A 27,912-nucleotide genomic window follows, 5' to 3' on the forward strand; every position below is an offset into this window, starting at 1 on the left:
TTTAATAAACTATGAAATATGAGGTGGCTTTGTTAAGCCTATTTTTAAAATATTGAATTACTCAGCTTTATTACTAAATTAATTAATGAATGCCCATATTAATGTTCCCAAATCAATCCTGGCATAAATGGCTGATGGTTTGTATTTTCCTACTTTTTAAGTTTTTTTCTTTTGGTTTTGTCATCTGTCACTTGTACTATAATCATTATTATCATTTTAAAGAAAGAAAATTGAAACTCAAAGCATGTAATTGCTGAATTTTCATAACTGGTTGGTGACATCAAAACCCGTGTCATGGAACTCCCCTAGTGGTCCAGGAGTTAAGAATCCATCTGCTAGCGCAAGGAACACGGGTTTGATCCCTGGTCCAAGAACTAGGATCCCACATGCTATGGAGCAACTAAGCCACACACCGCGGCTAGAGAAAGCCCATGCGCCACAACTAAGAGCTTTGCTTTCTAACGAAGACTCAGTACAAGAAAAAAGCACTCATACACACAACAGATTCCCAAATTTTTGCTTTTTAAAAAAATATGTGTTATTCTACTTTCTACTATTATTTTTAATTCATCTTTCATAAAAAGAACCTTCAACTTCTTTTTACTTTTTGCTACTTATTTCCTTAGTTCCTAGATGGTTCATGGTAACAGCACAGGATTGGGAATCAAACCTTCAATGTTCATTACACTGGGTTTGAGTCATTGTAGTTTGTTGACCTTGGCAAAGTAATTCAAGCTTTCCGGGCCTCAGTTTTCTTATCTATGAAATGGGTATAATAATTGTAACTACTTCATAAATGATTGTGAGGAGTAAGAGATTTAACACAGTTAAAACACTTTGATCACTATATATGCAAGCACTGCATATGTTTGTTATTATGATAAGAGTCACCCACTACTCTGTGCTTTTTTCACCTGTCACTAAACTTTATGGCTCTCTACTATAGCTCTGACACCATATCTCAAACAATTGGCCAATATCTTGGATTCTCTATTTCATATTTTTAAGTAAAAATTTTATTTTGGCGTAGTTTTAAACTTGGAACTTCCCAGGTGGCTCAGTAGTAAAGAATCCACCTGCCAAGAAAGAGACTCATATTTGACCCCTGGGTTGGGAAGATTCTCTGGAGAAGGAAATGGAAACCCATTCCAGTATTCTTGCCTGGAGAATCCCATGGACAGAGGAGCCTGGCAGGCTACAGTCCATGAAGTTGCAAAGAGTTGGACACAACTCAGCAACTAACAACAATTTTCAACTCACAGAAAAGTTGCACAGAGGGTTACTATATACCCTTCACCCAGCTTCCTCTAAGGTTAGCCTCTTATATCATGGCTGTCCATTTGAGAAAGCTAGGAAATTAACACGGATACAATATCATTGACTAAATTTCAGACTTCCCTGGGATTTCACCAGATTTTCTGCTCAAGTCCCTTTTCTGTTCCAGGCCCTAGTCTAGAATACTGCATTGCACTTAGTACTCCAATTTTTTTTTTTTTAATGCTTCTTTTAAAATGGGAACCTATGATTGGACTTGAGAGTGCTAATATGGCAATTTTGTCTGGAGGATAGAGGTACCATTACCTTTTTCATGACCAGGATGCTGCACTTTAAAGACATCTAATCACCCCAATCTCCTGACAGAGACCAGAGTGAGCAGACAGGGAGATAATTGGTTGCCCTACTTGAAGGTTGCACTTTCAGCAGTCAGGGAGCACATGGGAATAAATAGAGGGTAGGAAAAGGAGCTGCTGATCAGAAAGCTTTGTCAGGCTCCTGGGATTTGGTCCAGGTTGATGGCTCAAAAGTAAAGAGAGTAAAGGCAGAAATCTTCCAGTCTCTTCTAATAAGAGAGGAAGTTTCTTGAGACACTTACTTATCTATTCAAATATTTATTGAGCAGTTAATATTGGTAAACATTTTTCTTGGTGATAGATATTATTTAGAATCTATGAAAATGGTACAATCTTTCTCAAATTAATTCCTTCTTGCAATATAAACAAGTAAAGAAATATTAATTTTTAACAATTGTATTGAACAGGAGCAGACTTAGCCCCTAGAATATGTCTTTTTGGTACAAGGATTATTTTAGGCTGATTATTTTAAAGAAACAGTATGGATTGGAAAATCTATGAAAATGAAGAAATTACCTTCTTGTAAGAGACATTTCCTTTTATAAAAGGAAAATCTCCATTTGTAAGTGTGTCTCCCTCTCTGTACCAGGAAGACAAGGATGACTAAATCTCTAGAAACTCTTATCAGTGGAGAAAACAACTGATTTAAATCTGCTTAACAAATTTATAATTGTTTACTGAGCTTTGCTTGATATCTTCCCAACTGGCTTCCCTCCTGGATCCTCTCTCCCAACATCCCAACACTTTTTTTTTTTGTCTTTAGCTGGAGATGGTATTTCAGGTGGTAACTTGGGCCATTTGGGAGAAGTACTGAGTTTTCATGGGTATCTTCCATGCATACAGGAGCTATACATGGTATTAAACTTCTGTTTATTTTTCTTCTGTTATTCTGTCTTTTATTATCAAAAGGTCTCAGGAAGAACCTAGAAGGGTGGAGAGTGCCAACTAAGAATGTCACTTACCATCTGGTTCTAGAAGGATACAGCCATTAGCCCTGTACTTGCTGACCATCAACACACCCTGAAAGGAATTCAGGGTGAGATCAGGAATGAAGCACTCTGTGCTGTGGGATAAGTAGAAAACAGGTTTTCAAGTAACTCTTTTCAGGAGCAAATTTTATGAACCTCAATTCTTGCATCTTCCCATGCTTTGAAAAACACTAAATCTGTTAACTAAGATGTCTGTTCCTCATGACTAGCAACAACATTTTACCAAGAGGTGTGCTTGATTGCATGTACCCTTTCTCCAAGTGTGTTAGGCACTCAGACATATCTGACTCTTTGTAACACCATGAACTATAGCCTGCCAGGCTCCTCTGTCCATGAGATTCTGGAGAATACTGAGAATACTGGAGTGGGTTGTGATTTCCTACTCCAGGAGAGTCTTCCCTACCCAAGTATCGAGCCTGGGTGTCCCACATTACAGGCAGATTCTTTACCTTCTGAGCCGCCAGGGAAGCCCCCTTTCTCCAAAATCACATATATACTGATCTCTCCTCTAACTTCTTCAGAGAGGTTCCTCAGAGATAACTGAAATGCTGTCTCCTGGACTGTAGTTCTCAGTTAGTTCAGTTCAGTCACTCAGTCATGTCCAACTCTTTGCAACCTCAAGGACTTCAGTATGCCAGGCTTCCCAGTCCATCACCAACTCCTGGAGGTTACTCAAACTCAAGTTCATTAAGTTGGTGATGTGATCCAACCACTTCGTTCTCTGTCGTCCCCTTCTCCGCCCACCTTCAATCTTTCCCAGAAACAGGGTCTTTTCAAATGAGTCAGTTCTTAATATCAGGTGGCCAAAGTATTGGAGTTTCAGCTTCAGCATCAGTCCTTCCAATGAACACCCAGGACTGATCTCCTTTAGGATGGACTGGTTGGATCTCCTTGCAGTCCAAGGGACTCTCAAGAGTCTTCTCCAACACCACAGTTCAAAAGCATCAATTCTTCGGTGTTCAGCTTTCTTTATAGTTCAACTCTCACATCCATACATGACTACTGGAAAAAACCATAGCTTTGACAAGACAGACCTTTGTTGGCAAAGTAATGTCTCTGCTTTTCAATATGCTGTCTAGGTTGGTCGTAACTTTTCTTCCAAGGAGCAAATGTCTTTTAATTTCATGGCTGCAATCACCATCTGCAGTGATTTTAGAGCCCAAAAAATAAAGTCTGTCACTGTTTCCACTGTTTCCCCATCTATTTGTCATGAAGTGATGGGACCTGATGCCATGATCTTCGTTTTCTGAATGTTGAGCTTTAAGCCAACTTTTTCACTCTCCTCCTTCACTTTCATCAGGAGGCTCTTTAGTTCTTCACTTTCTGCCATAAGAGTGGTGTCATCTGCATATCTGAGGTTATTAATATTTCTCCTGGCAATCTTGATTCCAGCTTGTGCTTCTTCCAGCCCAGCATTTCTCATGTACTCTGCATATAAGTCAAATAAGCAGGGTGACAATATACAACCCTGACATACTCCTTTCCTGATTTGGAACCAGTCTGTTGTTCCATGTTCAATTCTAACTATTGCTTTTTGACTTGCATACAGATTTCTCAAGAGGCAGGTCAGGTGGTCTGATATTCCCATCTCTTTAAGAATTTTCCAGTTTGTTGTGATCCACACAGCCAAAGGCTTTGGCACAGTCAATAAAGCAGAAGTAGATGTTTTTCTGGAACTCTCTTACTTTTTCGATGATCCAACGGATGTTGCCAGTTTGATCTCTGGTTCCTCTGCTTTTTCTAAATCCAGCTTGAACATCTGGAAGTTCATGGTTCATGTACTGTTGAAGCCTGGCTTGGAGAATTTTGAGCATTACTTTGCTAGCGTGTGAGATGAGTGCCATAGTCCCCAGATAAAACTGAAACTCACAACTCTCATGTTGTGTTTTATTTCAGATGACAAGAAAAAAATATTTTTCCTTTCTTATATTATCATTACCTGATTGTATTAGGGGAGTTTGCAATTTCCTCGGTTCTGCTTTGCTGCAGCAAAAATTTGAAGTGAGGTATGGACCAGTGTTATAGCTCAGTTTTATTTGGCAAGCAAAGAAAAACACATCCTTGCGGTATGAGGGGGGGCCGACCAAAAAGACTCGAAGAGAAGAGAAACCAGAGGTCCAGTTATAGCTCCTCTTTTTATGTGATTTTTCTCCTCTCCCTGAGCCTGCCCTATGTAAATTGGGCTAGCCAGGAGGGCTGTTTGTTTTACCTGAGGTTCTCACTCAGGTCCTCGGACCTTCCTATGTTCTATTTTACCAGGCTTTTCCTCTTCTTTTTCTTTTAGCCACCACTGTTCTGGGCTTCTTTTTCCTATTTTAACTACCTAACAATTGCAAATTCTTTGAAGACAATGACTGTGCCTTCTTATCATTTGCATCATTTAATTCTGATTTATTGGTTTATTTAATTTCACATTTTGTAGCAGTAGTGAGAGCATAAAACTAAATACCATTTTAAAAATCTTGATTATGTGTCAAGAACTGTGTTGAATCAAATGAATACTCATTGAATCCTCTAAAATAGAGATTTGTCTTTCACTCAGAGAGATTGACAGTTGGCTGAACTTCCTCCTTGTGACCTGAAGACTGTTGGGTTCAGAAGATGGATTTAACACCATCTTCTGTGAAAGCTGTATTTCAAGATTGCATTTCCTCATTCTGTGAAATAGAAACAGATCAGGACTCTGTGGGCCTTCTGGGCACAGAAGTCTTTTTGTCCCCTTCCAGCCTCCATGATCTTCCCTGAGTTCCAAAGGGCAGATTTGAATAGTTGCTAATTAGGGAAAGGGAAAAGATGCAAAGACATGGGAGGGGCAGGTAGGAAACACTAGTACAACCCTGGGGCAGGGCCCTAGTTCCATCTAAAGGAGTATACACAGTGATTTCTTTAAGCCCTTTATAGAATTAAAACCCAGCAAACAGAAGTATTCTTCTTGCTGGAGAAGACCACCTTGTTGTTGTTCAGTTGCCCAGTTGTGTCTGACTCTTTGCAACCCCATGGGCTGCTGCATGCCAGGTTTCCTTGTTCATTACCATCTCCTGGAGCTTGTTCAAACTCACGTCCATTGAGTCAGTTATGCCATCCAACCATTCTGTCCTCTGTCATCCCCTTCTCCTCCTGCCTTCAATCGTTACCAGCATTAGGGTCTTTTCTAATGAGTCAGCTCTTGACATCTAGTGGCCAAAGTATTGGAGCTTCAGTTTCAGCATCAGTCCTTCCAATCAATATTTAGGATTTATTTCCTTTAGGATTGACAGGTTTGATCTCCTTCCTGTCCAAGGGACTCTCAAGAGTCTTCTCCAATACCACCTGGGGCCAGACTAAAGGAAAGCTCATCAAGAAGATTACCTGAGATGGAAATGGTAACACACTCCAGTATTCTTGCCTGGGAAATTTCATGGACAGATGAGCCTGCTGTGTTATAGTTCACGGGGTTGAAAGAGTTAGACATGACTTAGTGACTAAGCCACTATCAAAGGAGGGCAGGCCCTATACAGTCCTGATCTTTTCAGCAACCCCACCCTAGAACCACTGCCATAAAACTCCTCACTAAACTCCCCTGCGTTGGGACACATAGTTTTTGAGGGCAGGAGCCTGCTGTGTCTTCCTTTGCCTGGCAAAGCAATAAAGCTCTTCTTTTCTACTTCACCAAAAACTCTGCTTTGAGATTTGATTCAGCACTGGAGCATAGAGGCTGAGCTTTCAGCAACAAAATCAGAGTTTGGAAAGACTTTTGCAAAGCAGACAGTTCACATGAGAGTAAAGAGCTAAGACTTACTATTCAGACGTTAAGTTGGAATCTGCTCGTTTACGAGGGGGAGAATGAAGAATAAAATGCTGTTTTGTTTATGTGGTTGAGAGTGAGACATTATTGAAGGATTAAGGGAATCTGAGGAGAGGGCCATAAAATAAAAGTTTAGAAAAGAGAGTGGATTTTCTAAAGCAAAAATAAATTGGTCAGAAGCAAAGTCAGTAAATCTGAAATCTTTTCTGTGGTGGTAAGTAATGAAAAACACAACATAAAATGAAGCCAAAGAACAGAACAGGCTTGGGAGAGGCCTCAGCCTGGTGTAGATCTGCCTCTCTGCTGGGTCCTGTCTCTGGCCTCTTTGTTCAGGTGGCCTTGTCCGCCTCTGCCTTAGACTCAGCAGCACCCCTTGGGGGTCATGGGTGGACACGGGCAGGCCATCAGAGGAAGAAAGGCTGAAGCTGCTGCTGTATTACCCTGCTGCCTGGGCTGAAGATTTTATTTTTGCATTCTCTAATATCACTGCACAGATTATGACATATAACCTAATGAGGTTGTGCCATTGTTTAGTGTCCCATGAGGCTGCCAGAGGCACATTTCCAGCATGTTCTCTCAGAACAGGGTCGTAGTAGGGCTCATCGGTAGAACAATGTTATCCTTGCCTTTGATGAAGGACAGAGTATCACACCTCCTGTTTTTCTGAAGTTAACCTAAAATCTCTTTTGCTTCACTTCTGTGCCTTTATTATACTGATTGCAACTACTTTGAAAGAAGTTCAGGGAATAATTATGATTAACAACTCTTGTGTGTTACCATTTTGGGGGTGGGGTGGGGTGAGTGACTATAGGTCCTGAAGGATTCCTCAAGATCAAATTAGAATGTGGTCTTCAGAAAAGATTGATACTCCAATCTGAAAGTGGAATACCTGTTATGAAGGACTTTACACGTCTCCTGGTTGAACTGCACTTTATTTTGTAGACAAAAAGGTTAAATGCTTTTCCTAAGGCACAAAGTTAGCTATGGGTTCAGTTGTGACTCAAACCCACATCACCTCATTTCCAAACCAGTGCTTTTTCTAACAAGACACTAAAAAAGAAGAAAGGAAAAAAAAAAGTCAAGAAATCCACTTACAATAAGATACACATACACGCATATATATTTATCTAATTTGGTTGGAACTAAAGTAAATAGTTTCTTGAATTTTTAAAAGAATTTTTAGAGGGCTGTGTTGGGTAAACACCAAAATTTTCCACTCTTATTGAAAGCCTTTTAGAGGTTTGGCTGTTGGAAATGATTGGCAATTTTAAGAGCAAGGAGACGTTTCTATAAGTAAGTTATATTTCTGTGACCAAGTTAAGCATTCTGTTGAGAAACCCATTATATCATGGTTATTATTTTCCCTCAATAACTATGGAAATCAACTTCATAAAGTAAAAAGAAGCAAAAGCCTCATAGGATAAAAAGATAGCAAGTATTTGTTTCAGCTTCCTACTTTAGAAGCCTTGTAGTAATTAACATGTGACAAATGGTGGCCCAATAAGTAGCAGACCACCAGCAATAGTGCATTAAGTTCAAAACTATTATAAGGGAGAAAAAGGAGAGAGCAGAGCCTCATCTTGTTACTCATTTTGTGCCTCGGGCATTTGATTCTTTCAGAAATTGATCTGCCACTATGATTCTGTTATAAGCTGTGGTAGTTCTCCTTATTAGTGAGGAAAGCAATGGGAACGGACCTTGGTCTCACTTGCCATTTGACTTGTGATATCTTGCTCTTACATAAGGTCTATGAATATATGTAAATTAAAGAATTATGCTATGTACAGCTGAATTCTCTTATTCCTAATCATGTTTGGGAGGGAAGCAGAGTTTTCTGAAATTCTTTTAGTGGAAAAAAACAAGGCATAGACACATTTCTACTGGTAAGATTAGTTTTCTAAATACTTTGACTCTGTAAAATGAGGACATGAGGCTAGATTATCTTTCAGATATTTTCCAGTACACAAGCCACAAGATTTACAATGTATATATATCGCTATTTCCTCTCTTCTTGGTGATGAAATAGATAGATCTTGAAAATTTATGAGCATGGGGAGGAACTACATATACACACACATTTCTTTCTCTTTCTCATTTACACACACACACACACACACACACACACACACGCACACATGCATTTCCCAAATTGATACAGCCATTAACAGGTAAGACCAAGCTATCTGACTCCAAATTCTATGGCTTATACTGGAGGATGGAAAGAAACGTCTGGAAACTAGGTAGGAACAGTAACAGCCCAAGTCACATCACCTTTATTCTCAAGTCTGCATTTTATTGCTCTTTCTTGGCAAGCACTAACTACATTCTCTGTCTCTGTCTTTCTCTCTCTCTTTTATTTACTTCTTTCCAAAGGCATTTTAAATGTTTTCTTAGTCCATCTCTCTGATTCCAAAAGAGGATAAACACACAAGATGAATCCCATCTGTATTTTCTATCTTGTTGCTTTGTTCTCTTAAAAGTAGATTTTGGAGAAGTAATATGATAACGTGGAAAGGACTTAGTTTGGTTTTTTAGTTTCTTGGTTTGTAATTTGAGAATGATAAGACATCCCCTGGGATTATTATTAGTTATGTAGCCCCACCTGAAGCTTTAATACCACGAGACTGGTATATGCTTCATCACAGGGTGTAATCTTCCCATAGTGTTGATAAAATGTGGAATGGGGAAAACTTGGGGAGAGAGGAGGTGTGGTTGCCTAGCCTGTGTAGTAAGAATGTCAGTTTTCCTTTACAGTGTATCCTGATATTAGCAGAAGAAGATATTCTTTTCAGGGAGATAAGACCCTGTGGAGGGTCTTGCTATGAGCCATCTGGACTCTTCTGGTGCAGGTGTATTGAAGGGCTCTGTGCCAGGCCAAGGCACATCCAAGTGGCACCATCATCTCTATTTTCACATGTTGCACAATATCTCTTTGTTAATAACAAATTCTGGTTATGACCAAGTCCCAGCTGGCATTAAAAATCTTCAGGGAAATGATGAAGATTAAGAAGTAGTGTTATTGGAGATTTAGATGTCACCAGATATATTCATTCCCTTGTTTCATATTACAATGATTGAATCATTTCTTTATTCATCCAACATTTATTGAGTATTACAGTGAACCAGGAACAATGGAATAAACATAACAAATAACAATGACAACTGACATTCATTAGGTGTTTCCCATGCCAGACTTTATATTTCGTGTTTTATAAAAATGTTGATTATGTAGTTCTCACAACAAACCAATAGAGTAGATTCTGTTATCATCCCATTTTAAGAGTGAAGAACTAAGTGGGGCTTGAGGATTAAAAAAAGTTTATACTTTAGCAGGGATGATTAAATAATAAACAATTGGAAAGTGAACTCTGTAACAGTGTTTATTATTCCACTGCAACACAACCTCTTCCACAAGAATGATTAACTCTGACTAGAGGCATTAAAACAGGATATCCAACTTGAGTTCATTCTTAAAGGATAACGTGAAAAAAAAATATCACCTGGTAGACAAAGCAGAGAGGAGTATGCAGACTGAAGTGCTATCTCTAATAGGTATGGGTATTTAAGAGAAGTGTGGCTTCTGCAAGGAAAATGCAAGTAGTTCAGAATGCTTCAATTGTAAGGATATATTCAAGCTAGAGAGATCAGAAATATGGCTATTATTAAAGCTTTTGAGTTGTAGAAATTCAGATTTTTATTCTCTAAGCAAAGGATAAGAGCTGTGGGGTTTTTTATGACCACAGAACTGCCACACTGCAACTTAAAATTGATTACAAGGGAAGGGGGTGAGGATAGGGGAATCTCTTAATAGGACTCTGCATTAATCTTCGTGAGAAATAATTAGAAACAGATTGGTAGTTATTGAATTAAGAATAGAGAGGAGGGAGCAAATTTAACAGACACTTAAAGAGTTAAAATCTCCTAAATTGGGTTAGTGGGAGGAAGATTGAAGTTGAATTGCAAAAAGAAGCACAGTCAAGAGACCAAGAGGAAAAAGTCTTGATCGTGCTTGATTTTGTAGCCTAATTGCTGAGGCTCAGCTGTACCCCTGCCTATGTGGCTTGGTTACATCAATTCCCTTTTTGTTCCAAGCTAGTTCAAATTGGGTTTTTGGCATCTTCAGCAAGAAAGATTTTTGACTAATATACCCAGGAGCCACAAACATTTAAGTTTTAGGAAGTGGAAGAGACAATCCAATACAGGATCTGACCTCACAGATGTGGATTATTGAAGTTGAATGTTCAGCCGAATAGATCATTCCACTTTCAAGGCATGAAAACATGATGCTCTTATGCATCTCTTGATATCATTTGGGACTAGAGGTGCTGATCCTTAATCCAAGCTTGTCCCTTTGCATAGAAATGATGTGAAGAACAGAGAGTTTCCAGAAGAGTTCCTCTTCAATTCACTGCTGTAAATTGTGGTGCTATGATTGATGTCATAATGAACTAGATTAAAAGGTGGGCAAAATTTGTGAAATATCAAGCGAGTTTGAAATCATTTAGCATGGAGAAAGGAAGGCAAGAGCACAAAATTGCTGTCTTGAGTTATTTGAAATGTTCTGAAATGGAGTTCCATGACAAATGTTTCTTTCTCTCCACTGAGGCCAGAGCAAGAGGAAATGGATTCAAGTTGAAGCCGGATCTATTTAGGTGAATTATATTAGAGAGCTTCCTGACCTTGAAGGCTATTTGGCATAGGAATGGATTGTTAAGCCAGGTCAAGGAATCTCTTTCTCCAGAGAGAGAATCAGAAGGATGAAGGGGATTTGGGAAGTCATTTAGGCAGATGGAAATTGATCCTCATTTTAAAAACCAAGCCCCCACAAGGAAGAAAAGCCATGCCTTCATACCAGTACCTAACAACCTTCACTTTGCTGTCAAACTTGCCTTTGCAGCTTTAAACCATTTTCTCATTTTCTCTTCCTAGTTAAGGTAGAGAATAGTTAGTCAGCATCTTTAAAATACTTGGCTACTCTAAAGGTCAATATTAAACCACCATTCACATCCTCCTTGCATGCTAAATAATCCATTTTCTGTAGCCTTTTCTCTTAAGTATTACTTCCTAATCCTTTAATTGTCTTTGTGGTTCTCCTGTGAAAAGTCTCCAAGATTTCATATCTGTCTGTAGTTCAGAGCCCCAAACTGGACACAATCGTCTAGCAGGGATTTTAAATGCAGTATACAGTAGACCAGTTGTTTCTGAGTTGTTAATTTTACTCCTGTTCATGTGATTCAATTTAACTTTTGTTTTTCGTTTTATTAAAAGCAGTGATACCTTGGACAATGCATGCTTACATTGAGTTTGTTACATTTGTCTTGTGCTTCCATCTTATTTTCCCCCCAGTGTTAATTCCTGGCATCTCATAAAATATCCAATAATCGAATGAATGAATTAAAGTTCTAATGACAACATTTTGGAAAGCTAGTTGTGAGTTGTTGGGAGGGTTATTTTTCAGATTTTCTTTTTTTAAAACTTTTTGGCCCTTGCCTCACAGCATGTGGAATCTTAGCTCCTTGATCAGGGATGGAACCCACACCCTCTGAATTGGAAGTGGGGTGTCTTAACCACTGGATCACAAGGAAGCTCTAAAATTAGATAATTTATGATACAGTTCTTCATCACCTGAATGCATGCTTTTCTTGCACTGAAAAATTTGTGTGCTTCTAATTTGAATATATTCCTTCAGTTTTCTATCATATAGTTTAAAATAGTTTTGAAATCATTTGTTTTTGCAGTATGTATAGTCAAAAGCCACATTTTCTAGTTTGTTTATTGTTGGTCATTAAAAGTTATTAATGATAATGGCAAAGAAATAAAATTTTGTATAACAATATAAGGTAACATTAAATATCTCCTTTTCCCCAGAGCCAGCCAGAGCCCAGAAGTAATGACGGTCAAGAGTTTTCTATTCTGGGACTTCTCTGCTGGTCCAGTGGCTAAACCTCCAAGCTCTCAATGCAGGGGGACTGGGTTTGATTCCTGATCAGGGAACTAGAGGCTTCCCTGATAGCTGAGTTGGTAAAGAACCCGCCTGCAATACGGGAGACCCCGGTTCAATAACTGGGTCAGGAAGATCCCCTGGAGAAGGGATAGGCTACCCACTCCAGTATTCTGGCCTGGAGAATTCCATGGACTGTATACTCCACAGGGTCGCAAAGAGTCAGACATGACTGAGCGATTTTCACTTTCACTTTCAGGAAACTAGATCCCACATACCACAGTGAAGAGCTCACATGTTATAACTAAAGATCCCACATGCCAAAAGTAAGACCTGGTGTAGCCACATGAATAAATATATTTTTTCAAAAAGAGTTTTGTTTTTTTTAAATTTTCTCCTCTGTTACACAAATTATATCTTACTGCATATAATATTTATTATCTTTTTTTTTTTCACTTTTCCCCCACTGGGTATGGTACTTTAAAATATAGGCAGAATCCTATAATCCTTCTAATCCTCTTGTGTCATCATTTTTTCCCAAGCCACATCATCTCTTGTGAATTATTGCAATTGCCTTCTAATTTGTCTCCTTGCTTCTACTTTTGCATCCTGACTCTACTTTATTCTCCTCACAACAGGCAGAATGGTCTTTTAACATAAAATGGATTTTGCCATCCTCTTGGTTTTAGCCCATGTCACCCAGCATTAAAGACAAATTCTTAGAGTAAGTACCATTGCTATTATTTATGCCCCACATTTACTCAATCAGCCCAGCTTCCTTGCTATTCTGAAATGTGCCAGGTATAATTCCCTCAAATCTACGTGCTGGCATTTCATCTTCCCAGAATACTCTTTCCTCTTAAGTCCACAGAGCTAATTCTAATTCACTGCTTCCACATCCCTTATCTGATGCACCTTATCAGAGAGGACTTTATTAATAGCACCCTAAGCCTGTGTATATGTTAACACTGCTTACCCATATTTTGGATCTTCCTCTTCATTCTGGAATGGACTAGGGAGAGGAAGTTTGCTTACCCAAGCCCCAATACTTATAAAAATACTTAGGGTATCATAAGTGCTCAATAATTGTTTGATGATTTAATAAATGACCTTCATAACCATATGGTATGGGCTTCCCTGGTGGCTCAGTGGTAAAGAATCTGCCTACCAGTACAGGAAACACGGGTTTACTCCTGGGTCAGGCAGATCCCTTGGAGAAGGAAATGGCAACCGGTATTGCCAGGAAATACTGGAGAACCAGTATTCTGGCAATCCTGGTTGAACCAAATGGCAACCACTCCAGTATTCTTGCCTGGAAAATCCTATCGACAGAGGCGCTTGGCAGGCTACAATCCATGGGGTTGCAGAAGAGGTGGACATGACTTAGCAACTAAAACAGCAACAAAACCATATGGTATGGTGATCATTCTCTATCAGCAAGTATAAGCTCTACCCTGTTTGGTTTTTAGTTATATGGATGTATCATAGATTGTTTGAATATATACAGATTATTATGTTATTAGCCATTTCTGTTTTTTATTTTCCCATTAAAGTATGCCGCAATAAAAATGTTAATCTATTTTCTACTGTATATTATTGCAGTAATATGAAATATTGTCTTTAGGATAAATATTAACATCAGATATTCAGAATGAAGATACTATGAAATTTTAATTCAAAATTTAATTCCTTGGTATGTTGCCAAATTTTATGGTAAAGAAACTGTGGTGATTTAGAAATATGAGTATATGAGAGCATAAGGAGAAGGTATGAGAATGAACAGCCCAGAGAAAGAAACACTTGTGATGCTTAATTTGCCAAAGAGACATGATATTTGAAGTTGGGATTGAACTGGGAAATCTGAGGAAAATGTGTGTGTGTGCACATGTATAGATGTTTACCCTTTTCATGTGAATGCACGTGCCTGACAATGTGACCATTCTCTTGCTGGTGAAAAATGTGTGTAGAATCTTTTTTGGTGTGTGATTATGATCACTACTTGTCAAATACTGCTCTTTTAACATTATTTGCATGGATGCCGATGAGGCCAGGCAGAAAGGTCACGCTGAGAAAGACCGAGCCTCTTCGTCATTCAGAAAGTAGGTTATTACCCTTGTTGCATAAAATTCCGCCATGTATATTCTGTACATCCCTTCCAATTCAGGAGACTGAGCTGTTTTACTCATTCTGAGAAAGAACACCCCCATTAAGTTACACAGCAAACAGTAAGTGATTTGCCTAAACCCACACAGGAAGCCACCAGTATACAGGAATAGAATCAAAAGTTTCTGATTCCCTTTCCTTTGCTGATGCCACTAAATAATGTGTCAAAACACTTCAAGGTCCTTCTTTCAAAGTAAACGGAAAACTTTTCATGAAAGTCTATGTTTCTGAAATTCACCTTCTAAAGGAAGAATATTTTAAAAAGGGTTGCTAGAAAACAAATATTGCAGTTATATGTTTTCCAAAGCCACTCTTTGGAAATACAAGTTTCTTATCTCTCTTTTTCTATCCCTTTTGTTTACTGCCTTCCCTTGGGGCAGGGCTTCCATGATACCACAGTGGTAAAGAATCCGTCTGCCAATGCAGCAGATGCAGAAGACGTGGGTACAATTCCTGAGTCAGGAAGATCCCCTGGAGAAAGGAATGGCAAGCCACTCCAGTATCCCTTGGAGAATCTCATGGACAGAGGAGCCTGGCAGGCTACAGTCCAAGAGTCGGACGTGTACAGAGCACGCACGCTTGGGGCAGGGTCGAGAGGGAGCTGTTCCAAAGGAGGGACCTGTGGGCCCCTCTGGGACGGTGTATCTGCCCACCTGACTGAGTGCCAGGATATAGGAGGCACTTGAAAATGGTCATTTAATAAATAAATGAGTAAGAAAAAAGATGCATTTAAAAGTATTAACATGGAGAGTAACTGCTTCATGGGGTACAAGATTTCCCTTTGGGCTACTGAAAAAGTTCTACAACTAGATGCTGGTGATGTTTGCTCAACATTGTGATATTCACTGTGATAATTGTTTTGATACTTAATGCTCTTAAATTATATACACTGAAATGATTACAATGGTAACTTTTATGTTATATGTATTTTATTACGATAAAAATGTTAAAATATTTTTAAATTAAAAGTTGCTTTGCTCATTATCTCTTAGCTGAGAAATTTTATCTGCATCCTTTTTGAGTATCAGTGATTAGTTCAGGTGAGTTTGCAAATGAAGACATCTGAAGTAAATTAAAATAAGCATCTCATTCTCAGTCATAAAGCTTTATGAATACAGTTGGCCCTTCATATTCATAGGTTCTGAATCCACAGATTCAACCATTTTTCTTGTGGATTGAAAAAATATATATATATAAAATTCCAGAAAGTTCTAAAACCCAAAACTCGAGTTTACCATGTGCTGGCAACTATTAAATTGTCCATGTAACTATTTCCTAGCATTTTACATTGCATTAGTAGATATGATTATGGGAGGATGTGCAGGGGTTACCTGCAAATACCACACCATTTTATATAAAGGATTTGATCATCCCTGGATTTTGGTATCTGCAAAAGTCCTGGAACTCATCTCCTGCAGATACTGAGGGATCTGTCTACTTTGCCAATGATTAGTTTAACTTCTTCTAGAACTTCATCTAAATGGACTCACTCATATGTACTATTTTGTGTATGACTTCTTTTACTCAGCATATTTTTGAGAATTCAGTTTATATAGTCATATTTTTTCAAGACTAAAATGGAACTTACAAAAGCAAAGTTTGAATGAGGTCCTCCAGTGCTTACAAAAATGGCATTACTTAAATCTGTTGCCTCTGAAAAACAGCAGCAATAAAATCTAGACCTCATCGAGGGATATATAAAAAATTTTCAAGTGGCTGAGCACTCAGAAAACACATATTTAGGAATATTACATGAATCATACTGACACTGAAAAGTACAAAACACATTCCTGTTTTGCTCCGTGCCCTGTGGAATTGCACACAGGAGTTTGTTCTGGAGTCAAAGACGTAGTGTTCTTTCTAAAGTCAGCAAGAGCTCCTGCTCAGATCAAGTCAGTGAAGGATGGAGCAAAACCAGATACAGGCAGATCTTCATCGCTTGCCACATTTAAAAACCATGCATCTGCTTCCAATGATGGGTACCAAATCATCTGTCTAGATATTTTATATTTTCTTACCTAAAGTGTGAAATGTCGTATACCTAAAAGCAACAGGATACATTTAACGAAATCCTGCAATCCCCTGTTTTCTAGATGAAATTGCCATCACAGGGAGAGCTGACAAAACTGAATTCTATTGCTGAGCAGTTATATTTCAAGCTTCAATTCAAGTGCTTCAAGTTTACTTTAAATGACCTGATGCAAACATATGATTTAGATCTTTAAGTAAGAACTATAGAAGCTCTGCCAGGCTCCATTATTTAGTCTTGAAAGTTCCATTATTTCCAGACATCCCAAAGGCAGAGGCTGCCAAGAAATGGGAGGAACAGAAGGCCCTATCAAGAGATGTCCTGCCAGGGAGATGACAAGATAGATATAATTTCAACACCATTTTAATTTGCTTTGCTGACCAGAAGAGGAAGATTCCAGCTTTCTCCATCAACAAAATCTTCCACAACTGAGAACTCTATTTTAAATCCTGTCAGCTGAATCCTCCTCCCACTCTCCATGCATGCCTGTATTTTCCAGGTGCAAAACACTAGTTAAATTTTGAAAATGTTTTGCATAGGTTGAGGGGGAAGTGAGCAAATATGTAGAATAGCAACAAGTAGAATCATTGAGAATAAAGCCTACTTGTTTTTTACCTTTATAGAATTCATTTAAAAATTAATGCAAAGGAGAATTTGAAAGAAGTCCTAAAGCTATCTAAGAGCTCCAAATTGACTCTTAAAGTAATTTCTTAAAGAATGTGAGACATCTTTGTTCCTGAATTTACTTAAAACTAGGTAAAATTTTCATCTGTCTGAATGTAGAATGATATGGCTGATGGTAGGCTATGGAACTAGATGATATCAATATTTATTACATTCGTTAAATAACTTTTATAAATCCATTGAAATAAAATAATTTTCCATTCAGTAATAAATCACAAAAATATTTTATAACACATTTTCTGGAATGATAGCAATTAAATTCTCAAATTTTAGAATTATATGCCAATTTTTAAACAGTATTTCTTTAACAGAGTGTAGATTTCAAATAACTGTGAGTTAACATATTGACTTCTGTTAAATTTAAAGGAAGGGTTAAATTTTAATAAAGTCAAGATTAGAATTTTTTATTTTAAAATGACCATTTGTTTTGCATTTTGCTCTTTCATCAGAAATTTTCCCTTGTGTTCTTTTTTTTCTCGTGGATTTTATTAATAGTACCCTAGATAGTAAGCTAAACTTTGTGCATTTGATCTTTTTTGCCTCCGTTTATTCACTTACTCAGTGAATATTTATTAAGTACCTTCCAATTGTCAGGTTTTGGGCAGAACAGCTACTGGACTCAGAGGTTTCACTCAGGCAGGAAGTTCACTACTATTATTTGAAGGTACTCAGAGGTTGGTTGTACCTTGTGCATGCATGCTCAATTTCTCCGTCATCTCTGCCCCTTTGCGGCCCCGTGGACTAACCCCCAGGCTCCTCTGTGCATGAATACTAGAGTCAGCTGTCATTTCCTTTTCCAGATTGTGCCTTAGTTAAGCAATATTTGAAAATGCTGCAAGATTCTATGTATTTACCCCCAAAAGTCCACAAAAGTATTTATTCCTCAGCTGAATCAAAATAAGCCCCTTCTAACCTGAGAAAATGAGAACTATAGACACAGACCTTAGTAGGGTTGTTTTCCCCAAGGGCTCATAATTTGTCAGAATATTGGTCAAATAGTATGCATTAACACAGACTTGATTGGAGAGTCACTATCCTTTTGACTCACAAATCACTGTTCTCACCTTTTCAATATACTGTATTCCAATCACTCTTTTTGAATTTTTGGAATGCTTCTTGTCAAATGCTAATTCAACGAGAGATTGCGTTTTCAGTATTTCTAATTGCTCTTTTGTGTGTCATTTTCTGTGACAAATGAAATTTGAAAAATACAGAAAATAAGAAAGGAAAAAGGTCACTCATAGTTGAATTCTCCTTCCTTCTAATATTTTTCTAGTATACGCTTTACTTTTACATGGATGTAATCCCAGTTTATATTCAATATGAAGTAGTTTCTCTTTGACTGTAAGATTGTTAACATTAAAAAATTTTAATATACTGATTATAAAAGTTATTTTAATGGGTACTTAATATTCTACTGAGTAAATCCTTCAAAATGTGTGCTTAATTCTTAGGTCACCACACATTCATAAGTTTTATGTCTTTCAGATGGAGGTTTCCTGTTAAGTAGTGGCCCTCTGTATCCCTAATAATTTCTTTTGCATTTAACTCATTTTTATAAGTGCATGTAAATATATATAACTTTGTTTTAATAGTAATAGTCAAGTGTATTGTTTCTATACCTTTATTTCCAGTTCTCCTATCAATGTAATTTAGGCCCATTTCTTTTAAATACTGGGCAATTGGATTTTATAATTTAATCTGAAAAGATTTTTCATTAATTTGTTATATATCAGAATATATATAGTATAAAATTATATATTTATATATTATTTCTATGCTAAATATATGGTTATATTTATTATAGTTAATTTATCCATCTTTTTTAAAGCTTTTTATTTTGAAGTAATTTTAGATTTACAAATGTTGCAAAACTAGTATGCATATTTTACATATACCTGCACCCAGCTTCTCCAAATAAATCTCACATAACTGTAGTGTAATTATTCAAGCCAGCAATCTAACATTAATGCAATATTAACTAGTTACACACCTTATTCATATATAATCAATTGTCCCACTAACATCCTTTTTTCTTGTTCAGAGTGCAATCTAATAGTCCACATTATACTTATGTGTTGTAGTTAGCTTTATTATCCTCCAATATAAGACAATTCTGCAGCATGGTTTATAACCTTAACAGTTTTGAAGAACTCTGTCCAATTATTCTGTAAAATGTCTTTCTGTTGGATTTTTCTGTTGTTTTTTCACTGTTAGATTGAGGTTATGCATTTTTGGCAAGAATACCACAAAAGTAATATTTTGTGGTTTTCAATCCACATTATCTCATATTTTCTCTGCCCCAGTGCTGGAATGATACCGTGTAGTCCATGTTCCTTTTACTATTGAATGGCATGAAGAAGTCAAGATCTGGTTGTTAGATGTGCTCATTGCTTTTGGGATGCCATTGCTTCTAGAGCCTCTTAAGAGACCAAAGCTACTAAATATATGTATGTACACACATGGGCTTGAGTTTAGGCACACCCTTGCACCCATTTCTGTCCGTATATATGTATTAAAAACCATGCATTTATAGTAATACCTCTGATATCTTTTCTTATTTGTAATTTCTTTTTCCAACATTGTGGCTCAGCTGAGAAAGAATCCGCCTGCAATGAAGGGGGCCTGGGTTCAGTTTCTGGGTTGGGAGGATCCTTTGGAGAAGGGAACGGCTACCCACCCCACTATTATGGCCTAGAGAATTCCATGGACTGTATAGTCCATGGGCTTGCAAAGAGTCAGACAGGACTGAATGATTTTCACTTTCACTTTCCAACATAGATGACTGAGAGAACTGGCTCGCATTGTCTGCAATATATTTAATTATTTGCTCAGCCCTAGCTGGATACAGGTGGGCAGGAATCCCTTAGAAGAAATGGAGTCACCATTATGGTAAATAAAAGAGTCTGAAATGCAGTACTTGGTTGCAATCTCAAAAATGATAGAATGATCTCTGTTCATTTCCAAGGCAAACCATTCAATATCATGGTAATCCAAGCCTATGCCCCAAACAGTAACACTGAAGAAGCTGAAGTTGAATGGTTCTATGAAGACCTACAAGACCTTTTAGAACTAACACCCCCAAAAGATGTATTTTTCATTATAGGGGACTGGAATGCAAAAGTAGGAAGTCAAGAGACACCTGGAGTAACAGGCAAATTTGGCCTTGGCGTATGGAATGAAGCAGGGCAAAGGTTAATAGAGTTTTGCCAAAAGAACGCACTGGTCATAGCAAACACCCTCTTCGAACAACACAAGAGAAGACTCTACACATGGACATCACCAGATGGTCAACACTGAAATCAGATTGATTATATTCTTTGCAGCCAAAGATGGAGAAGTTCTATACAGTCAGCAAAAACAAGACCGGGAGCTGACTGTGGCTCAGATCATGAACTCCTTATTGCCAAATTCAGACTTAAACTGAATAAAGTAGGGAAAACCACTAGACCATTCAGGTATGACCTAAATCAAATCCCTTATGACTCTACAGTGGACGTGAGAAATAGATTTAAGGGACTAGATCTGATAGACAGAGTGCCTGATGAAATATGGACGGAGGTTCATGACACTGTAGAGCAGACAGGGATCAAGACCATCCTCATGGAAAAGAAATGCAAAAAAACCAAAATGGCTGTCTGAGGAGGCCTTACAAATAGCTGTGAAAAGAAAAGAAGTGAAAAGCAAAGGAGAAAAGGAAAGATATTCCCATTTGAATGCAGAGTTCCAAAGAATAGCAAGGAGAGATAAGAAAGCCTTCCTCAGCAATCAATGCAAAGAAATAGAGGAAAGCAATAGAATGGGAAAGAATAGAGATCTCTTCAAGAAAATTAGAGATACCAAGGGAACATTTCATGCAAAGATGGGCTCGATAAAGGACAGAAATGGTATGGACATAATAGAAGCAGAAGATATTAAGAAGAGGTGGCAAGAACACACAGAAGAACTGTACAAAAAAGATCTTCACGACCCAGATAATCACGATGCTGTGATCCCTCACCTAGAGCCAGACATCCTGGAATGTGAAGTCAGGTGGGCCTTAGAAAGCATCACTATGAACAAAGTTAGTGGAGGTGATGGAATTCCAGTTGAGCTATTTCAAATCCTGAAAGATGATGCTGTGAAAGTGCTACACTCAATATGCCAAAAAATTTGGAAAACTCAGCAGTGGCCACAGGACTGGAAAAGGTCCATTTTCATTCCAATCCCAAAGAGAGGCAATCCCAAAGAATGCTCAAACTACCACATAATTGCACTTACCTCACACACTAGGAAAGTAATGCTCAAAATTCTCCAGGCCAGGCTTCATCAGTATGTGAACTGTGAACTTCCAGATGTTCAAGCTAGGTTTAGAAAAGGCAGAGGAACCAGAGATCAAATTGCCAACATCTGTTGGGTCATCGAAAAAGCAAGAGAGTTCCAGAAAAACATCTATTTCTGCTTTATTGACTGTGACAAAGCCTTTGACTGTGTGGATCACAACAAACTGTGGAAAATTCTTAAAAAGATGGGAATATCAGATCACATCACCTGCCTCTTGAGATATCTGTATGCAGGTCAGGAAGCAACAGTTAGAACTGGACATGGAGCAACAGACTGGTTCCAAATTGGGAGAGGAGTATGTCAAGGCTATATATTGTCACCCTACTTATTTAACTTATATGCAGAGTACATCATGAGAAACCCTGGACTGGATGAAGCACAAGCTGGAATCAAGATTGCCGGGAGAAATAGCAATAACCTCAGATATGCAGATGACACCACCTTTATGGCAGAAAGCAAAGAAGAACTAGAGAGCCTCTCGATGAAAGTGAAAGAGGAGAGTGAAAAAGTTGGCTTAAAGCTCAACATTCGGAAAACTAAGATCATGGCATCTGGTCCCAGTGACAGACTTTATTTTTTTGGGCTCCAAAATCACTGCAGATGGTGACCGCAGCCATGAAATTAAAAGATGCTTGCTCTTTGGAAGGAAAGTGATGACCAACATAGACAGCATATTAAAAAGCAGAGACATTACTTTGCCAACAAAGGTCCGTCTTGTCAAAACTATGGTTTTTCCAGTAGTCATGTATGGATGTGAGAGTTGGACTATAAAGAAAGCTGAGCTCTGAAGAATTGATGCTTTTGAACTGTGGTGGTGGAGAAGACTCTTGAGAATCCCTTGGACTGCAAGGAGATCCAACCATCCATCCTAAAGGAAATCAGTCCTGAATATTCATTGGAAGGACTGCTGCTGAAGCTGAAATTCCAATATTTTGTCCACCTGATGTGAAGAACTGACTCATTTGAAAAGACCCTGATGCTGGGAAAGATTGAAGGTGGGAGGAGAAGGGGATGACAGAGGATGAGATGGTTGGATGGCATCACAAACTCAATGAATATGAGTTTGAGTAAACTCCAGGAGTTGGTGATGGACAGGGAGGCATGTAGTAATGCAGTCCATGGGATCACAAACAGTCAGACGCGACTGAGTGACTGAACTGAACTGACCTGAACTTGTTTTTCTGTCAGGTTTTTTTGTTTGTTTGTTTTATTTTTTGGTCTTTTTACTCTCTGGGCTTCAGTTTGGAAATTTTTCATTGCTGTATCCCTACATTTATTGTTTCCTTTCTTCTACAATGTGTGATCTGCTGCTAAACTCATCAACTGAAATTTTCATTTCAGATTGATTCTTTTTCCTTTCTAGTAGTTCCATTTGGTTCTTTAAAAAAATATTCTGTTCCATTCTCATAATATTCATATTTCTCTTATATTCTTGAACACATTTATAGGAACTCTTGCTTACTTCTTGTCTGATAATTCCATCATCTCTCTCATTTTTTTCTCTTTCTAGTTATTGAATTTACTGAATTTCCTCATGGCGATAGTTCCCATTTTCCTGTTTCTTCACATGTTTAGATAATTTTTTTTATTACATAAGGGATGCATTGAATTTTTTGTCATTGATGCTGGATTTTATGGATTCCTTCTGAATTTATTCTGGCAGTCAGTTAAATTAAATATGGATTAACAATCCTTTTGAGTTTGGTTTATGTTCTGTTAAAGTGGATCTAGAATAGTCTTAATCTAGACTAGTTTTGCTCTCCTCTTAAGATGTACAATGTTTATTCAAAGCTCTGAATATCAAGTAGGATTATTCATTCTCACTGTTCGGAAATGGAGTTTCTCAATAATCTGTGATTACTGGACATTTTAAATTGCATTCTTTGCATCCACAGTTTAGATCTCAGCACACATTCACAGGAATGCCAAATTCTGGGGCTGATGCTTTGTCTATCTCCTCCATTTCTGATTTTCTGCCACACAAATTCCAGTCCTCTCAGCTATGTCAAATTCCAATCCTCAATTCCAATATCCTTTATTTAGTGAGACTACATGTTCAATTTGGGATTTCCTACCCTGAAAGTTCCTCCTGGACAAAATTAGGGCAATAGTAAATTTCATCTCATATGGTTTTTTCTCCTCAGGATTCTGAGGCTTGTTCCACAAATTGTTCAGTATTTGAAAACTGCTATTTTATGAATCTTTCCATCAGGAAGATCTCCTGGAGAAGGGAATGGCTATCCACTCTCCAGTATTCTTGCCTGGAGAATTCCATGGGCAGAGGAGCCTGGTGGGCTGTATAGACCATGGGGTCACAGTGAGCCAGACACAAATGAGGAACTAACACTTTCACACTTTGACAAACTTCATCACATAAAACAGGAATGCTACCAGCCTGTGATCAATTTGTTTCCCCACTAAGGTCTTTGCCTAACATGGAAGTCTCATGTTTTTCCCCTTTAGAGTGCCACTCACCCCATGATCCTTCTTCTTCTTTTAGTAACTATTTAGCCTTTTGCCCTTAAGAGAACTCTCTTTTGAGTGGAGTGTGTTTACTGCTAAATATTTTGAACTCTGTTCTGTATTTTTTTTTAAGGAGTGTGTGTGGGTGGCCCTTAGAGATTTTCTTTTCTTCTTGAAAGCACAGAGTTACAATAAAAATTTGTTTTCTGCAGGATCTAGTTGTTTGCAGCAAGAGTGCCTCTCAGATTATTTTTTTTTACTGTATTGTTGGGTGTAAAATTCTTCTGAATTTGTTTTTAACTATGAAGTTGATATATAGATATTATTTTTAACATTATTTTTGGATTTATATTTGTGCATTTTTAAACAATGCTGTTGCCTTATTTCGTGGTTTTCTTCTCATTTCCTGTCTCTTCTTGCATTAATATTGTTTCTCGCTTGTTTTGTCTAAAAATTTATGTGTTGTGTTGGTTGATTTTACATGTCAACTTGGCTACAACACCCACATATTTGGTCAAACATTATTCTAGGTGTGTCCGTAAGGGTGTGTCCGAATGAGAATAACATTTAAATTGGCAAGTTACCTTCCAGAATGTGGGTGGGTCTCAAGCAATCACTTGAAGGCCTTAATAAGACAAAGACTGACCTTTCCAAGCAAGACATAATTCAGCCAGCAGAATGCCTTTACTTGGACTGTATCTCTGCCTTGAGTATTTAGTTTGCCAGCCTACCCTGCAGATTTTGGATTCACCAGGCCTCCAAATTTCTGAGCCAGTTTCTTAAAATCAATCTGTCTCTTATCTATGTAGTTCATCACTATCGGTTCTCATTTCCCAATTCCTAATCATAATTGACCATTAACCTCCAATACTCTCGCATTTGTTTTACATGCTATTGCTTTCCTGTATTGGTTTGCTTTATTAACAAATTAAAATTGCTTATTTTTTATTGTAATTCTTTTATGCACATGTAATTCTTAACATGTGCATATTTTGAAAAAGTATTCATTGCATCTTTAATTTTATTTATTTGAATTTTTTATTTGACTACCTTTTTCCTCAAGTAAATCTTTCAATGTTTTAATTATTGAGTTAATATTAAAAAGAGTAATACTCAAAGAGTTTTTGAATAAAAAAATTTTCATCTTTATTGGGATATGCCTTTTATTTATGCTCAATTTTAAATTACCACCTAAACGGGAATAGAAGTTTTAGTTCAAAATTATTTTATCTTAACAGATTGAAAGTATTGTTGGTGTGACAAATTTTGTTTTTATAGTAGCTTATAAAGATATTTTCTCATCCTTTAAGTATTTTTCTTTTTTTTTTAGTTTAATGTAGTTTCATCATGCTGTCTAATTACAGAATTGTTTTTATTTCACATCTTTGAGACTTGATACTCTTGATGGTGATGATCTAAGATTTTTATAATATCTGGAGAGTCTTCAGCCATCATCTTTTATTTAAATGTCCTACTCTGTTTTTTTCTTCTCTATTTAAAATGTATGTCAGCTCTTCTCATTTTATTCTGTATATATTTTAACTTCTTTTTTATACATGCTGTGTCTTACTTCTCCCTGTTGCATATGTGTAGTTTCCTCATTTTTATCTTTTAATTTGCTGAGTCTATTTTAGATGAGTCAAATTTGCTGTTTACCCATTCGTTTTGCATTTTAATATCTATTTTATACACTTCAACTTCTGCTTCGTGTATCTCTTTAAAATTTGAATATTGTATTGCTACAGTTTTTTTTTTCTTTAACAATTTAAATAAATGAGTTTTCCTTTTCAGATTGTTCTATGATTTCAAAATTGAAGCTATTATTCTGCTGTTATTTTATGCTCACTTTCACTATTAGTGGATGTTTCTTTATGTATTTTGCAATTTTTGACTGTGAACTCATCTTGAATGGGATTGCATGTTTTAAAAGAGAAACAAAGAGAAAGAGAGGGAAAGATGGAGAGGACAGAGAGAGAGAGGAGAGAAAAAGTATTTTCTGGGTTCTGGGTTTACAAACTTTCTTCCAATTTTGTTTGCTTGTTTGTTTTGTCCTTCTGCCAGGAGCTTCAGGCTCTCACTGGCTAGTTACAAAAGTCCTTGTTAAAATTCAGGCATGTGTTTCCACATGATGGGAAAATTGTTAACTAAAACACAGAACCATATGGATTAAGAGAATGTGTTTTTTAATTTCCTAGAAATGTACATTTGTTTCTCTATTGAGAGCATAGGCAAAGAAAGGCTGTTTTGATTTCCTCTGCAGGGGATAGAATTTTTTTTCTCTCGAAGTTGTTCTCCAGGGTCTTGACTTTGACTGTGTGTATGCATGTATATGAATATGATCATTACATATCTCAAATTTTCAATTCCAATTTCTCAATACATATGACCCCAGAGCCTTCTCACTTGTATGCAAGTAAACATTAAAGCACTAAAGTTACTAGCATTGACAATTCCCCAGAACTACTTACAGCTTATCACTCTGGTTTTCTGTTATACTCTCCTCTGATCACGTCACTCACATTGCGCTTGGATATTCTAGGAGATGCTATTAAATATGCATTTAAAATAACATTTGCTGTGATTTATTTAACAATTCTAGATATTTGTAGTGGAAGGAATTTTTGAAGTATGTGAACTGTCATTTATATTTCGAATAAGTGAATTTGACTCAGCTAATTGATTATATGGTTATCATTGACCAAAAATATCTGTGTAGAATTGCTTCCTAGTGAGACCAAGTGTTAAGTGATATGGGGCAACTTGCTCTTAGATTTAGTTCTTTTTTAAGCACATGTAGCCCAAATATTTATCCTTAATTTTATCTTCCATTCTAGAAAAGTTTTGGGTTTTGTCAAGTGTTTTATTGTCTCCATTACACAGATGGCTTTTCTTTTTAGCTGAATAATATGAAGGTTTACATGGATGACTTTAGATTGAACCATACTTGGAATAAATCTCAATTAGTTGTGATGTATAATATCTTTATGCATTGTTTTTGGATTTGATTTGCTAGTATTTTGTTGAGGACTTTTGAATTTACATTTGTGAGACATACTGATTTATATTTTTCATTTCTTGTAACATCTTTTTGAAAAATTGTATTAGAGAAATTATGGCTTCTTAAAATATCTTAGGAAGTGTTCACTCCTTTTTTGAGTACAATTCACAAATAAAACAGTCTAGGTCTAGAATTTTCTTTTCAGGAATTTATTAAGCATTGATTCACTTTCTCTAATAGATATGGGGTTATTCACATAATTTATCTCTCCTGGAATAAATTTTGGTAGTCTATGTCTTTTAAGAAATTGAACCATTTAACCTAGTTATATTTCTGGGCATACTGTTCACAGTATTCTTTTAGTTTTTGCTTCACTCTTTTACTATTGATTTTCTATTCTCAATTTAATTAATTTCTATTTTAAATTTTATTATATTCTTTCTTTATTTATTTAGACTTAAGTTGCTCTTTACCCTCTAGTTTCCTAAAATGGAAGTTTAGGTTATTAATTTTATGTCTTTCATCTAAAACATAAATGCATTACTACACTATAAATTTCTCTCTAAGCACTCCTTATACTGCATTACACAATTGCTAGTAAATTGTGCTGTCATTTTCCTTTGGTTTAAAATATTTACAAAACTTCTGCTGCATGTTCTAAAATTTCTTAAGCAGTTACAATATACATTTTTAACATCTAAATTTATTTTCAAATTATATTATAACATAATTGTGCATGTCGTATAGGTAACTCATAACAGAATATATGCATTTCTCCCTTCTGTTCTTTGTCACATTTCTGTGATTCATTTAACTTATAATATTTGCTATAATCATCTGATTTATCATTACTATTAGTTTTAAATATACAGTTATAGTTTTAATGGACTAATAATAAGATAAATAA

Source organism: Cervus canadensis, chromosome 12, assembly GCF_019320065.1.
Source record: "Cervus canadensis isolate Bull #8, Minnesota chromosome 12, ASM1932006v1, whole genome shotgun sequence".
Taxonomy (NCBI): Eukaryota; Metazoa; Chordata; class Mammalia; order Artiodactyla; family Cervidae; genus Cervus; species Cervus canadensis.